The following is a 14,896-nucleotide window of genomic DNA, read 5'->3' as shown; positions in this document are numbered from 1 at the left end:
TGCATTGGTTTATTCAAATCTGTCACCTAGAATGATCAGCATTCAGCAACATTTCTCTAGCATGTGCATACAGCTTTATCAAGCAAACAATAAACACTCAAAATAAAGTGACTTTAACCACTTTACCCCCGGCGGTACGAATTTCTCCGTCCCTTTTTTCCCCCCTAAAAAACCAGGGACGGAGAAATCCGTACATTCTGCGCTACCGCCGCTGTCCGCGCTCCCGCCGCTCGTGCACGCCGCCGCCCGATTGCCCGGAGATCAATGAACGGGAAAATCCATTCCCGTTCGTTGATCTAAGCCCCCGCAATGATCTGCTGCTTCTTTGAGAAACAGTGCGATCATTGTGATTCTCCCAGCCTCCTACTGCTTTCTGTAAGCGTCCTTCCGGACGCTTACAGGTCGCATGTAAACAGACTCACTGTGGCCATCTTGTGTCCAAATAGTAAACTACACCCTAAAGCATTTTACACATACAAATACATTGTTTTACACAATAAATTAACTCATTACCTCCCACACTCCCCAATTTTATTTTTTTTTGTAATTTAAAAAAAAAAAAAATACAATAAAAAAAAACATAAATAGTTACCTTAGGGACTGAACTTTTTAAATATTTACGTCAAGAGGGTATAACACTGTTACTTTATAAACTACGGGCTTGTAATTAGGGATGGACTCAAAACTGAAAAAAATGCACCTTTATTTCCAAATAAAATATTGGCGCCAAACATTGTGATAGGGACATAATTTAAACGGTTTTATAACCGGGATAAATGGGCAAATACATTTGATGCATTTTAATTACAGTAGCATGCATTATTTAAAAACTATAAGGCCGAAAACTGAAAAACAATATTTTTTCCCACATTTTTTTCCTATTTTCCCATTAAAACACATTTAGAATAAAATAATTCTTGGCATAATGTCCCACCTAAAGAAAGCCTAATTGGTGGCGAAAAAAAACAAGATATAGTTCATTTCATTGCGATAAGTAATAATAAAGTTATAGACGAATGAATGGACGGAGCGCTGAAAGGTGAAAATTGCTCTGGTGTTCAAGGGGTAAAACCCCTCAGTGGTGAAGTGGTTAAAAACTAAAGTCTGATGTTACTTTTCTACTCTTGTTTTAGCACTTCTTTACTTGTTGGGTCCTCAAAATTGCTAAACTGTACAAATAGGTGAGAAAACAATAACAGTGTTGATTCATGAAACTTCTTTAGTGCTGTTAAAGCACTAAAGATACTTACCTCAATAAAGAGAAGCCTCTGGACCCTCCAGGGGCTACTCCGACATTTCTTGAGGCCACCACTAGATATGGGACCCTCTTCTTCTTCTGCAGAGTCATACTCTTGTCTTTAAACAAGTGCGGCCACACTGCTCATGTGCACTAACAGCCCCCGCAGTATCATGGAGCCGCATGTGCATGGAGGAAAAAGCCATGCATGAGCGGCTCTGACATGGATGGAAGTGCACTCCTACATGGATGGAAGTGCACTCCTACATGGATGGAAGTGCACTCCTACATGGATGGAAGTGCACTCCTACATGGATGGACGTGCACTCCTACATGGATGGAAGTGCACTCCTACATGGATGGAAGTGCACTCCTACATGGATGGACGTGCACTCCTACATGGATGGAAGTGCACTCCTACATGGATGGACGTGCACTCCTACATGGATGGAAGTGCACTCCTACATGGATGGACGTGCACTCCTACATGGATGGAAGTGCACTCCTACATGGATGGAAGTGCACTCCTACATGGATGGAAGTGCACTCCTACATGGATGGACGTGCACTCCTACATGGATGGAAGTGCACTCCTACATGGATGGACGTGCACTCCTACATGGATGGAAGTGCACTCCTACATGGATGGAAGTGCACTCCTACATGGATGGAAGTGCACTCCTACATGGATGGACGTGCACTCCTACATGGATGGAAGTGCACTCCTACATGAATGGAAGTGCACTCCTACATGGATGGACGTGCACTCCTACATGGATGGAAGTGCACTCCTACATGGATGGAAGTGCACTCCTACATGGATGGAAGTGCACTCCTACATGGATGGACGTGCACTCCTACATGGATGGAAGTGCACTCCTACATGGATGGAAGTGCACTCCTACATGGATGGAAGTGCACCTGTGCACGAGCACAGCTGCGCAAACTTTTTTGACAATCCCTTGGCGATTTGATTCAGAGGGTCCCAGCACTGGAACGGTGAACTCAAAGGAGGATGGGGATAGCCTCTGGATTATGCAGAGTTTTCTTACAATTGAGTTAAATATCTAACTTTTTCTCCATATTTTTACACCTGTTTTATCCATTTTAACATATCTACTGACATCACTTTATCTCATGATTCAATAACATTAAGCATATACTATATATACATTAGGGTCTGCAAAACCAAATATTTATAATACAGAGGCACTATAAAGCAAAGATGCCTGGGTGCAGTGTAATATCAACAATAAATCATGTACAAGAAAACACGCTCACCAGCATAATTTTGTATGCAATACTTATATTAGTAATCGTTCAATGCTCAAACAAGTATTAAAAAGTATATACAAAAACACCGGCAGGGAATACATATGCGTACAGCGCAATGACATGTACATACAGCGTGACATGAAAGTCATAAGATAAACAAAGTTCTTAATGCACAATGTATCCCCAATAATCAGAGGAGGAGGAATATATAAATGTCCAAATTACCCTATAGCAATGCTGTTTCGAGGCAGCAAGGCCTCTTGGTCACGGGCAAAAAAGTCCGTGTAGTGCAATGGCAGCAAGGCAACTGATGCGGAGATGCAGAGCGGCGTTCCTTGTTGTGCTGTATCTGGATAACGATTCAAATACTCACTAACAGATCTTAATTGACCCAATAGCACCGGAGCCGGCCCTTGTGACCCATGTCACAAATATCCAACTGAAAACCCCCTAACAACTCTTAATCAAGAGGTTGTAAGTAATACTTTTCACAGTTCTCCCTGTGCTACTTTGTAACACCCAGGGGCGATCCTACCATGAAGCCAACTGAGTCACATGATTCAGGGCAGCAAACTGTAGGAGAATCAGCTCTACGCCCAATTGATCTTTTTCAGTCTCCCCCTCTGCTCTGCTGTTTCTGCCTGACTCACAGAACACAGAGCTTGCCTGATGTGATTCTGTGTGTGCTGCTAGCCTCCTTTCCATTTGTCATTCTGCCCTCTGATCTTCCTCTGCAGGTAAGCTGCAGCTTAAAGACAAACTGAAGCCTATTAAAATATTTATTTTTACCTGCTATTTATGTTAAGCAGTAGCAGTGCTGAAACGCTGCATTCCAGCGGCAGAACGAGGGCTTTATACTTCCCAAATCCCAGGGGCAAAAATCTGGGATCGCTTCCTGTTAGAGGCAGAGCATTGCGCTGTAGCTCTGCCTCTACTGGAGTCAATCTCTGCCGATCGCCACCTCTTCCCACCCCTCTCATTCTTCTTTCACTGTAAGGGGCGGGGAGAGGCGGAGATTTACAGAGATTGACTCCAGTAGGCACAAAGCTCTGCCTCCCCGGGCAGCAAAATCCACGACCTGGAAAGTTGTAGATTTTTGCCCCAGTATTTGGGGGGTATAAAGCCCTCGTTCTGCCGTAGGAATGCGGCGTTTCAGCACTGCTAACATTGCTTAACATAAATAGCACGTAAAAATAAGTATTTTAATATGCTTCAGACTCTCTTTAAGTTTGCTTCAGGCAGCAACAAGTCTAGAACCATCCCTGGTAACACCTTTCAATATAACTCATTCAATTCCTGCATCAAAGCATAATGGCAGTGTAAAATAAAAAGTAAGACAATGTAAGTGCAGAGTGTTGTCCCTCTTTATTATATCACTGCAAATAAATAGCTATAAATCGCATACAAAGTTCTTGTATTCTATAGCATTAAAATGTCATTTCACAGTAATTAAACTATGGGACACGCCAGATTATTTCAGATGCAGCCGGCAGACACAGGGCTTGGGAGTGATTCAAAAAAGACCCCGTAGGTAATTATAATTTTATATTAGAATAGGATCCATAGAATGTTACATTTAGACTGAATTTGCCCTTTATCTCTCTGGGGACTGGGTGGCTCTGTCCCCTTAAGGATCATAGCCTTTTTTCCACAATACAGTTTTGCTTAATCCTCAGGTCAATTTAAATCAAAAAGTGCCTTACTGTCTGTCAGTTTTGAGCGTCAGCAAATGAATGCGATCACAGCCATAGTGCAAGAGTGGCCTGAATCGGGATGATTGATCAGGCAGCAAAATTGCTAGATATATGGCCATCTTTACACTTGAGCCTTTACCACTTGGTTCAGCATATTGGCGCTCTTGCTGGAGAATCAGTGTTTACCCATTCATTGCACATAGCCCTGATGTGATGCCAGTGCTATTTCCAGTGGATCATTCCATTTAAAATCACTGGGGAGATGAAGAACTGCCGAATAGTAAAATGTGATTTCAGGAAACATTGAGATCCGATAAATACACAGGATGTTACCACTTCCTGTAAGTGTAAGGAGTGACCATGAAATATGTGATGTGATGCAGAGAGCATTAACACATTTACTAAGCCATCTCATTGAACAATCTTTTGTCAAGATTACACAAACAGTGTAGTATTAGAGCATAATTGCTGAATGGTGGGAGCATAGGCTGCTTAGTCCTTAAATGAACTGGACATACTGTCATTTAGATAGACCCTTACTGTTATTATTATTATTGATTTACACAAAGCCAACAACTTCTGTGGCACTGTAAAAACATTTTACAGACACATTAAATTATTTTTGCCTTTTCTTGCTGCTGATTAACTCCATTGTGTTTCAATTACTAACTTGCATGGGATTTCAAACGCTGCCATTTGGCTGCCAGAAAGCACTCACTGGCCAGCAGACCAGAGGCTATAATGCCCAGTGAGTGCACAGTTCAACCGCGTACGTTAAAAAGGGGCGCTGGGAAAAAAGGGTGCGGGGTTTTAAACGATAAGCATGGATAACGTTTAAAAATGAATTGTACTGTATTTCGTTTAAAATTAATGTTTTATAAAGTTATAAATCATTAAATAATGTGCATGAAATCAGCAATTGTAAAAACGTTAATCTTCCGTTTAAATAGTGAAACGTATAATAACGTTTAAAAAAAAAAATTACTAAGTAACCCTCCCTGTACCGACCCCTAACCCCTAGACCCCCCTGTTGGTGCCTAAACCTAAGACCCCCCTGTTGGTGCCTAAACCTAAGACCCCCCTGTTGGTGCCTAAACCTAAGACCCTCCTTAGAGATCACTGTATTGTGTGTAGAATAATGTTTTAAAAACAGTAAGGGATAAAATATAGTACAATTTACGTTACGTACTGATCGCTTTGTTTCGTGAATAATAATGTTTTACAAACACTAAGGGATAACTTTTAAAATAATGTTTTATTGAAATAGGAAACGTAAATCATCACAAGCAGTTATAAAACATGAAAAATCTTTGGGCGCCGTTGGTAAACGTTATTATTCTCGGGCGCCCTTTTTTCATGTTCGGCGCCCAGTAAACGATAATTATTATGGGAGTGAATGGCGGCGCCCGATTTGTCCACTAGCCACCTGCGCCCTTTTTTACTGTTTCCAGTTCAACCGCCCATGTAGAACTGGCCTAAGTGCTGAATTCCTCAGTTTCAAAAGTCACTACCAATCCCTGTCTTGAAGAATCCTCAGTACAAGGTTTTTGTGGTGAAGAAACTGCATACAAGCCTGAACTCTCGATAAACAATGCCAATCACCAACTGGAGTGATATTAAAGTGGTCTTGAACTTTGTGTCTACTGTAAAAGTGAAAGTAAAAGACATGTTTGAATGATGGTTGGTAACCTGTGAGACAGTTTTAGGAACAGTTGTTGTACAGGCATGCTGCTCCACAGCCCCACCTGTAACTAATGTTGCCTGATGGGGATCAGGACCCAGTTACCTTTGGTGACATGGCTAGGCTAGGCGGTACAGACGCATAGTTAGTTGTATAGCGTTGCATGCATGGCATCACACGGCATGGGGAGGGGGGGAGTGGTGTGCACAATACAATCGACCGTTCGCTCTGCCAATTTGATCTGCCTGGCAAATTGCTTGTGGAGCAGTAGTCAGGGGCTACTGTACACACGCCTGATTATAACCGAGGTGGTCACATTGAGAAAGTTGCAGTGGAGGGCAGGGATGTGAGAAATTCTGTATTTGGGAGGTTGAAGAGCTGGCCATTAATGATCCAATCTTTTGTGTCCAATCTTATCACATCTATGTAGTAGAAGAGTAAACTGAGTAAATATATTGAATGGATACTTTAGGCAGTCCCTTATATTACATAGAAATAGTAGGATTGGGAAAAAAATTGGATCATTAGTTGGCGAGGAAAAAATTATAACAGAGCATCTATTGTGCATATGATGGTATCTGGAATTGAGTGTAGCAATGTGTGGACTGTAGAGGACACAGACAGTGGGTCTTTAGTCATTATACAGGACTGGATCAGGACCGTACAAGAGTAGAGATCATAGAAAGAGATTTGTTTGCTGCCCATACACAGCAGACCTATTCCCAATAGATTTCAGCATGAAATCTGCCGAGCCGGTACCCAAATGTAACGTCACCACCAGGAGCATAACTAGACTTAATAGGGCCCTCCTGCAAAAATGATAGCATGGGCTCCCCTTGGCCACCAAAACCCATGAGAGTCACATGATCAGGAGCTGGTGAATGGCAGCAGAGTGTTCTGCTGTAAAGCATTGTCTGGAAGAAGGAAAAAAATTGTAGACCATTCTGCTACTCTGTTCTCCTGCATGGCGGGAGGAAGTGACAGTGACGGTTTTTGCGAGTGAACAAGGAGTTTTTTTGCTAATTGGCTGCACTTGCGGTTGGGGAGAGGGAGAAGGAGGGCCCCCCCCCCTGCAATGGCAGGGGTCGCAGGGGTGATTGTTACACCCATGGTCTCCATCCAGTGCCCGTGCATTGTAAATCTCACCTTTCCAGCTGCCACGACTCCCAGTCTCCTTCGCTGTCTCATGCTAAAATCAATTGAAAATCTGTGTACAGTGTGTGGGCAGCAATAGATCCCTCTCTATTCAGACTCAAATAGAGAGGGATCTATCTGACGGTCAATCTGGTCGCTATCTATAGGTGCATGGCCACCTTAAGTATGCATGGACATGGGCCTAATGGTGTTACTTAACCGTGAATCGGGTTTTATGTTTAAGCCTTTCTTTAGATTGTAAAACATTTGCATGAATTTGTGTTCAAATGTCTGCCTTTCTATCCCAGATTTAACATTTCCCCTTAGAATGGTAATTTTCTGATTCTTTACTCTGTGGTATGACCATGTGACATGGTGTCAGGTTGCTGAATAAGACTACAGAATCATTTATAAGCTTATGATCCAGTTCTGTATAATGCGTATAGAAGAAACTTAATGTTTTGAAAGCTTGCAATAAAACATGTACACAGTCATTAAAAGGTATTACCCAAATCAATGTTTGTTGGTATATTGTTGGCATATCTGCTCCACAGCTAACACCAGACCATACTTCACTTGCTTTGTTTGATGGGTAACCAACAGAGGGACTGACAGAGAGGGGCATCCTGTGAGAGGTGAGAAGAAAGATGAATGAGTTACTCTTAGACAGAAGAAGTTGCCAGCTGATTCATTGGTAGACCGCAGAGAAGGCTCTTCCAGTAGTGTAGTAGGAATAGTCAAAGTTTTATACATACCAGCCCCATTTGCACAGATCGCTCTCATGCTGCCATCCTCAGCCTTCTCCAGCTCTGGTACCGGGTCCCGTAACTTCGGCCAGTCAGGGCCAGTCTGGGCATGCGCAGTGCGCTCTCTCCGGTGGAGAATAGTACTGAGCCTGCACAATAATATTCTCAGTCGGAGAGAGACGGAGAGAGAGCACTGCGCATGCTTAGACTAGCCGCAACTTGCTGAAGTTACAGGACCCGGTACTGGAGAAGGCTGAGAATGGAGTCGAGGGAACGATCTGTGCAGATGGGGCTGGAGGGAGCCCCAGGTATGTATAAAACTTTAGGCCCATACACACATCGGATTTCCGCAAACGACGGGTCGTTTGAACGTCCCGTCGTTCCGTCGTTCGCCCGCTAAATCGGGCGTGTGTACAGACTGTCGTTCGCTTGATAAGAGTGAGCTTGAGCGATCCGCCCGGCAGATCGCTCAAACTCAATCTTATCAAGCGAATGACAGTCTGTACACACGCCCGATTTAACGGGCGAACGACGGGACGTTCAAACGTTCGCGGAAATCCGACGTGTGTATGGGCCTTTAGACTATTCTTCATCTCTGGTACACTTTAAGAAAATTTCTTGCAGTACAAAAAGAAAATATAAGCACATATACACCTCTGGTAGGTATCTACAGTCCAGGACTGGATGTATATGCAAAATCATTGAGTACAGCCTATTTTAACAGAACCTGCTATTCTAGCCACCTAACCTCAGACACTAACTGTTTCACAGGAAGCTTCATTCTGATTTTGTGAACTTTCTCAGTGAAACCAAAACTTGCAAGAGTAAATGCTGCACATTGTGCAATGGCAGTATCCAATTATCCAATGTCACAATGCCACCAGGTGCATTTAATATTAAAGGATCATACTGCTGCTCTTCCAGCAGTGCTGTGTACCTCCTACAATGCAGTAAATAGGACCCAGGGATGTAACACTGGCTAAACATCAGAAATTACAGAAACAATGAATGTATGTAGTATATTGAGGAGGGTAACATTGTACAGTTGGTCATCATGTTTCCCAACCAGTGCATAGTTCTGTAGATTTGAATGTTATGGTTCTGAGAGGTTGTATTTGATTTGCACAGGATTATAAAACAATTGAATTGAGGATGATAATCTTGTTTAATCCAAGGCAAACAGGACTCAGTGTGGACTTCAGCATCCTAAATAACTACCAGGAATCTTTTTATAATTCGGCTACCTTTTCCCATCTTCCTGTCTTAGAATTCCTCCTATTTACATCTTGGTATTCAGAATGTGTTGTAGTTCTATGTGAGTTTAAAAGTCAAACCTGTATGCTCAGGATCGGATGTGAGGAATACTTTCGAAATATGATCCTTCAAAAGGAAAAAAAAACTGCAGCAAAAGCACAGTAAGGTATCACATACAGTACTCAACTTTTTTTTGATGTATGTAGAAACATATACAACTATGCATTACATATCCTCAACAACTCCCCCCCCCCCCCCCCTCCAAAAAAAAAAAAAAAAAATCATCACACACACTATTCCCACAACAAATAAACAAACACATGAATAGCTTAAAAAGGTCAACTATCTTGTTCAGGTGAAATATTAGAAAAGAATTGTCCATCTACATAAGTCAACCAAGCCATTCAAATCTTGTTCATTTTTGAAAGCTATTGTCTATTTATGTAAGCTAGTTTATACCAAATTGGTAGTGTCGTTTGACATGGTTTATCCAAGGGTTTGCTTTTGATATCTTGTTGAGGATACTTATATCTTGAGTCCATTATTGAGTTTGGGTTTTTTTTTGTGGAAAAAAAGGCCAGCAACCATCTATTTTTGGCTTTTCACAAGGGCCTGATACTCCATGAACCCCAAAAGTGAAACATTTACCTCTATTACAACATGGCTTGTTTTTCTTGCATCTCTGACCTCATGCAAATCATATGATAAGAGGTTCCACCTTCCAACCCCCATGTAGAGAGTTTCTGGCTTATCAGAATACATTAAAGGCCATGTTCACAGTGGCCTCTGTGTTCCCTGTGACAACAGCAATGCAACAGATCAGGACAGCAACTGCCTCAGCTGATAATAAGGCATGTGTACATGACCCCAACCGCGCAAGCGTTCCAGCCAGTGGATTAATTCACCTGAAGGACAGTCAACAACTTTTAAGACACTGATCCGCTGGCACACATCTGTATTGGCTGGCCCAGTGATGTCCCCCAAGGGAATCGAGTCCCAATCCCTGACAGGCGACATAAGTCAACAGTGTGTATGCACCTTTAGAGAGGTGTTGACAAATGAGAGTCTTTTCCATCTCTCCTGTTTCATGTTTGAATGGGATTGGGAAATTGCCTACAAAACACTTGCTGAATCTTTAAGTACTGGAAAAACATTTCAATAAGTAAAGTCTGAAATCATCAAAATCCATTTTTTTACCATGTGTTCAATTGTTTCCCGATAAATTTCAGCATTAAATATTTTGGGAATTGGCTTTGTGACGCCACCACACAGCCTCTGGCCCCTGCCCCCCTAATATCCCCCCCCCCCATGCCCATGCAGTTATACTTTACCTGTCAAACGTCTGTGCTTAGTGTCCTCATTGTACTTCTGAATTTGCGCCCCCATGTGGTTGCCGGCGTTCTAGCACATATAGTGCATGTGTATTGTCACATATACGCCCCACATGCTATATGCCGTTAGTCACGTGGGGACCAAATGCGGAAATAGGGTATGGACACTCAGTGCTGATGGCGGACAGGTAAAGTATAACTGCACGGGCAACGGGGGAGACATAAAACATTAGGGGGGACAGCGGCCAGGCGTTTCCGTTGCATTATTTTCCAGCATGTCCGATTGATACATGCAACCAATTTCAGACAGAAACTGTTCGAATTGTTGATCTTGGCGGCACAGATTTTTATTAGAGTCAATTATAATTTTCGAATCTGATGGTCGATTGGCCACCAAGTCTACAGATGTATGGTCACTTTTACTAGACATGTGAGCCCTGGAAATACTGCAGCTCACAGGATATCAAGACAAACACAGACCTGCGCCACTAAAATAGGCTGAGTAAGTGTAAAGTCTGAGGGCTCACCCAAAAAGTGTACATACTTTATGACACAACATAACAAAAGCAATCATATGCTTCTTGATGGCGCCATACAAAAGAAAAAAATAAGTAAAAATGTATAACATAAGCTAACAAGCAATAACCCTTACAGATAACTAAAAGGGACCATCTAATTTAGATAGTTAGCTGTTGTTTATGTTGTGACTTAGAGGGACCCTGAGCAGTACTTTAAATCAAAACTTCAAAACTTTCACTTACCTGGCTTCCTCCAGCCCACCGTAGGCTGTGAGGTCCCCCGCGTCCTCCTGGCTCTTCTGCAGGTCCCGCTGGCTGCTCCGTTACCGGCTTCGGGCCGACACTTCCTGGATTTGAATGCTTGTGCGTCATTCCGCCGGCTGCTACATGTCATCAAGGCGGCCGGCGTTACAGTACTGCACATGCGCGGTTCAGAGTTAGAAAACCCCGTCCCGGGTGTCGCCGATAACGGAGCCACCAGCGGGACCCGCAGAAGAGCCAGGAGGACGCCAGGGGACCTCGTGGCCTACGGTGAGCTGGAGGAAGCCCCAGGTAAGTGAAAGTTTTGATTTAAAGTACTGCTCAGGGTCCCTTTCATTAATTCTTATCTCAGTTTTCTATGCAAGATCTTTGTTATACACTAAGCTACTGAATATTTGTGATAACTGCGCAAGATTTTTCTTGCCCCTCATAAGAGCCCTTTTCCACTAGCTCCGATCGGCTTAAAAAAACGGATAACAGCTGTTTTGCTGATCACAATAATAACATGTACATTGTGGTGCTCATTTTCCACTACTGTGATTCATTTTTTACAAAGTCGCAGTCGCCAGCCTGCGTGATTCTTACAACGGTCGCGCTCCGTTCCCAAATTGCAGTGAATGGGAAAAGCAGCCTGCGCAATAGCAAACGCAGTGCAATTGCGCTTGCTAGTGGAAAAGGGCCCTAAGAGATACAAGCATTTGTTGCATATTTTTCCTGAAAATGTAATAAACACTAGTGAAACAAGAAAGATCTGGACTTCTATATTTTCATTCTTCTTTCTTATTTGAAAACATTATCTTTCTTGCACAACCTGTACATGAAGGACAGAAGTTTTGTGCTTTGCTTACTAAATTTATGAACATGGAGACAATACTGTAGAGAGAGGTCAGACTGGATCAAATGAGTAATAGCTGTATCATTACTGCTTATTACTTCTACTTCAGTAGTAGACATAGATCAGCAACCTTCTAACCAGTAAACTGCTAAATGTGGTTTTTGCAGCCTTTATTGAAGGGGAAGTAGCATGTTTAAATAACTTTTTTACTCTGAGGGTGAGGTTGACTATGACATTTTAGTCAGCATCATATTCTGAAATGTACAGTACATTTTGTTTAAGCAAACCTGAATTGAAAATACATTTATTAGATAATTAATTGTATGAGCAGTAGTAAAGGTAAATAGACCTTCACTGCTTACCTGCAGCTCCCACACACAGAGACTGAATTACCACTTGAACCTTCAAGCACTATGTTATTAGAAGTTTTTGAGGTGCAAACAGATTAAAGTGTTTTGCCTACAATTAACTTACACAGGTAAGCTCTAAGTAGGATTGGTACTACATGTTCACATGTTTTTTTTTTTTTTATTAAAGGTGCTTTATTAAACAGCATAAAATAACAGGTACAAACATTTATCACTGAATAGAGAACAGCGAGTCAAGTAACATGTTCACATATTTATATCATCATGTCATAGTCAGTTCAGGTATGCTTCAACCGGTTTTGGGGGGGCCTAAGCCTGATGCGGAATAATTTCAATGTCGCCCAATCCCGTGCACGATACGCAATAGTGCCTCCCTCTCGGTCTAAAGACAGCTGAGTTCTGTACCTTGGTCAAGAGCAGTTTACATTGTTTCCTGACCTCCTGATCACTGTGAGCCAATAAGAGTGATCAGTGAGTGAAAAAAGAAAAAAAGGCTCGGGCCTTAAAGAGACCACCACCTGCGGTCCGAAATGGAGGTTGTGGTGTTTGCTGAGGAAAAAGGCAGAAAAAAAGGCGCAATACAGCTATATTCAGCCAATCATGCCTGTACACTCATGCGGCATTCACCCGTGCTGGAGGAGATAATAATAAAGCCAGGGTCCCCCTTGGAAATCTGGGTTAAGGAAAGATTGACATCAATGGTCCTTTTGGACATGAAAGAAGCAAAGTGTAAGGACCTCACACCCTGTATGTACTAGGACCACTTCTGTCGCCTAGTTTAATGACATGGGTAGATTTCACCGGAGTCAAGGCTGCATATACTCCAGGATAGTGTGTGTACCCACTCAGTATGTAGACCGTTCATGTAAAGGATTGATTTATTCCAATCGGTCACTGCGTCGGGAATCAGGGAATGGGAGTGGGCTGCTGCACATGAAAGTGGAGCCACTAGAATTCTGGTCTAGGGGCAAAAAAAAACAAATCTGGCTTTGCTCAGATCCTGAGCATACAGACTCATCTTCCAAACTTTTACATAATATAAGAACAAATTCTGACCTTCTTGCTAACCTACTTTCCTTACTCAGAGAAAGTCTGTAGGTCAAGTGTTCTGACTTTCTTCATCTGCATGATGTTCCAGGTTAGTGGCCCATAATACATTAAAGGCAGGATTAACACCTGCCAGTGAGAAAAAGACACAGGTTTTTCTGCATGCCCATTTGTGGACGCTATGAATTTTTGTCTACATCACAACACATGTTTGCCACAGTAGCTCAATGATTGTCAATGAGTAAATGCAAATGTTTTCATAATTATACTTCAGAGCTGTTACTTCTTTTTCCCACGTGAGAGGACAACTTAAAGGACAACTGAAGCAAGAGTGAGATGGAGGCTGCCATATGAATTTCCTTTTAAGCAATACCAGTTTCCTGGCTGTCCTGCTGATCCCCAGCCTCTGAGACTTTTAACTATAGACCCTTAACAAGCATGCAGCAGATCAGGTGTTTCTGACATTATTGTCAGATCTGACAAGATTAGCTGCATGCTTGTTTCTGGTGTTTTGGTGTAGTCTCTATATTATTCTCACTTCAGTTGTCCTTTAAGTGTGAACAAGCAGATTAACTAATATTGGTTTGAAGTTCCAATTTGAATTTGCATGCGGGAACACCCTTTAGGTGTTCTCTGCAGGTACAGCCAGGTATCTAGTGCTTACTAGAAGGAGCTACCTAATGCAATGTGTGCTTTATGGATAAACAAGTTTTCAAACATATATATAATATATTGCTAGAAATTTAGAATCAGGATGATACCATTTGGCTAACTTCCTATTGCTACACATAATATATTGCTATATCTCTGTATATCAGCATTTTCAGTTACAGCTGACCCACATGTTGTGCACATAATATGTCTGCAGTTTTATTCAGTTTTTATTCAGCCACTGTTCTTCTATGGCATATTTCATGACTATACAAGACTCCTAATTAGCTCAAATGAACCACTACTGTCACAGTTTGTGCCTAACTATAATGCAAGGTCTATAGTGTGATTACATTCAGAGTAGGTAGAATATGCACAAGTGTTGCCCAGATAGCAGCTGTATAACAAGACAAGTTGAATGTTGCACACTGAGGGACATCTACTACTAGAGCTGTGGATGGTTCAATATTGCTAAATAAGACAGAGCCTGTATCTCCACCCCTCGCACTCCCCCTTCTTCCTTCCTCCACACACCAAATCTGCAGTGACCAGAAAATGTAACTTATCTAGCCTTTCTCCACCAACATGTCAGGAAGGTATCATTGGCAGTCTTTTATCTCCTGTGGTAAGTATCCTGACATATGAAAATGGAAATGTATGTTAAGCTTTGACTTTCAGATAGAAGTCATTCAGATCCAGGGCATTTCATTATTCAAGACAATTTAATCGCAGGAGGCACCTTAGCCTGTAAGTGTCAGATGGGAGACATGGGAGTAGCGTTTTTGTATAAAGCCACAATAGTTTTCAAGGGGGGAGGGGATAGTTCAGTAGCGTGGCAATAGGATATGCATATTGCTGCGACTG

The sequence above is a fragment of the Hyperolius riggenbachi genome, chromosome 2, assembly GCF_040937935.1.
Source record: "Hyperolius riggenbachi isolate aHypRig1 chromosome 2, aHypRig1.pri, whole genome shotgun sequence".
Taxonomy (NCBI): Eukaryota; Metazoa; Chordata; class Amphibia; order Anura; family Hyperoliidae; genus Hyperolius; species Hyperolius riggenbachi.
The sequence above is the reverse complement of the archived record's forward strand: the minus strand, read 5'-3'. Positions refer to the sequence as shown.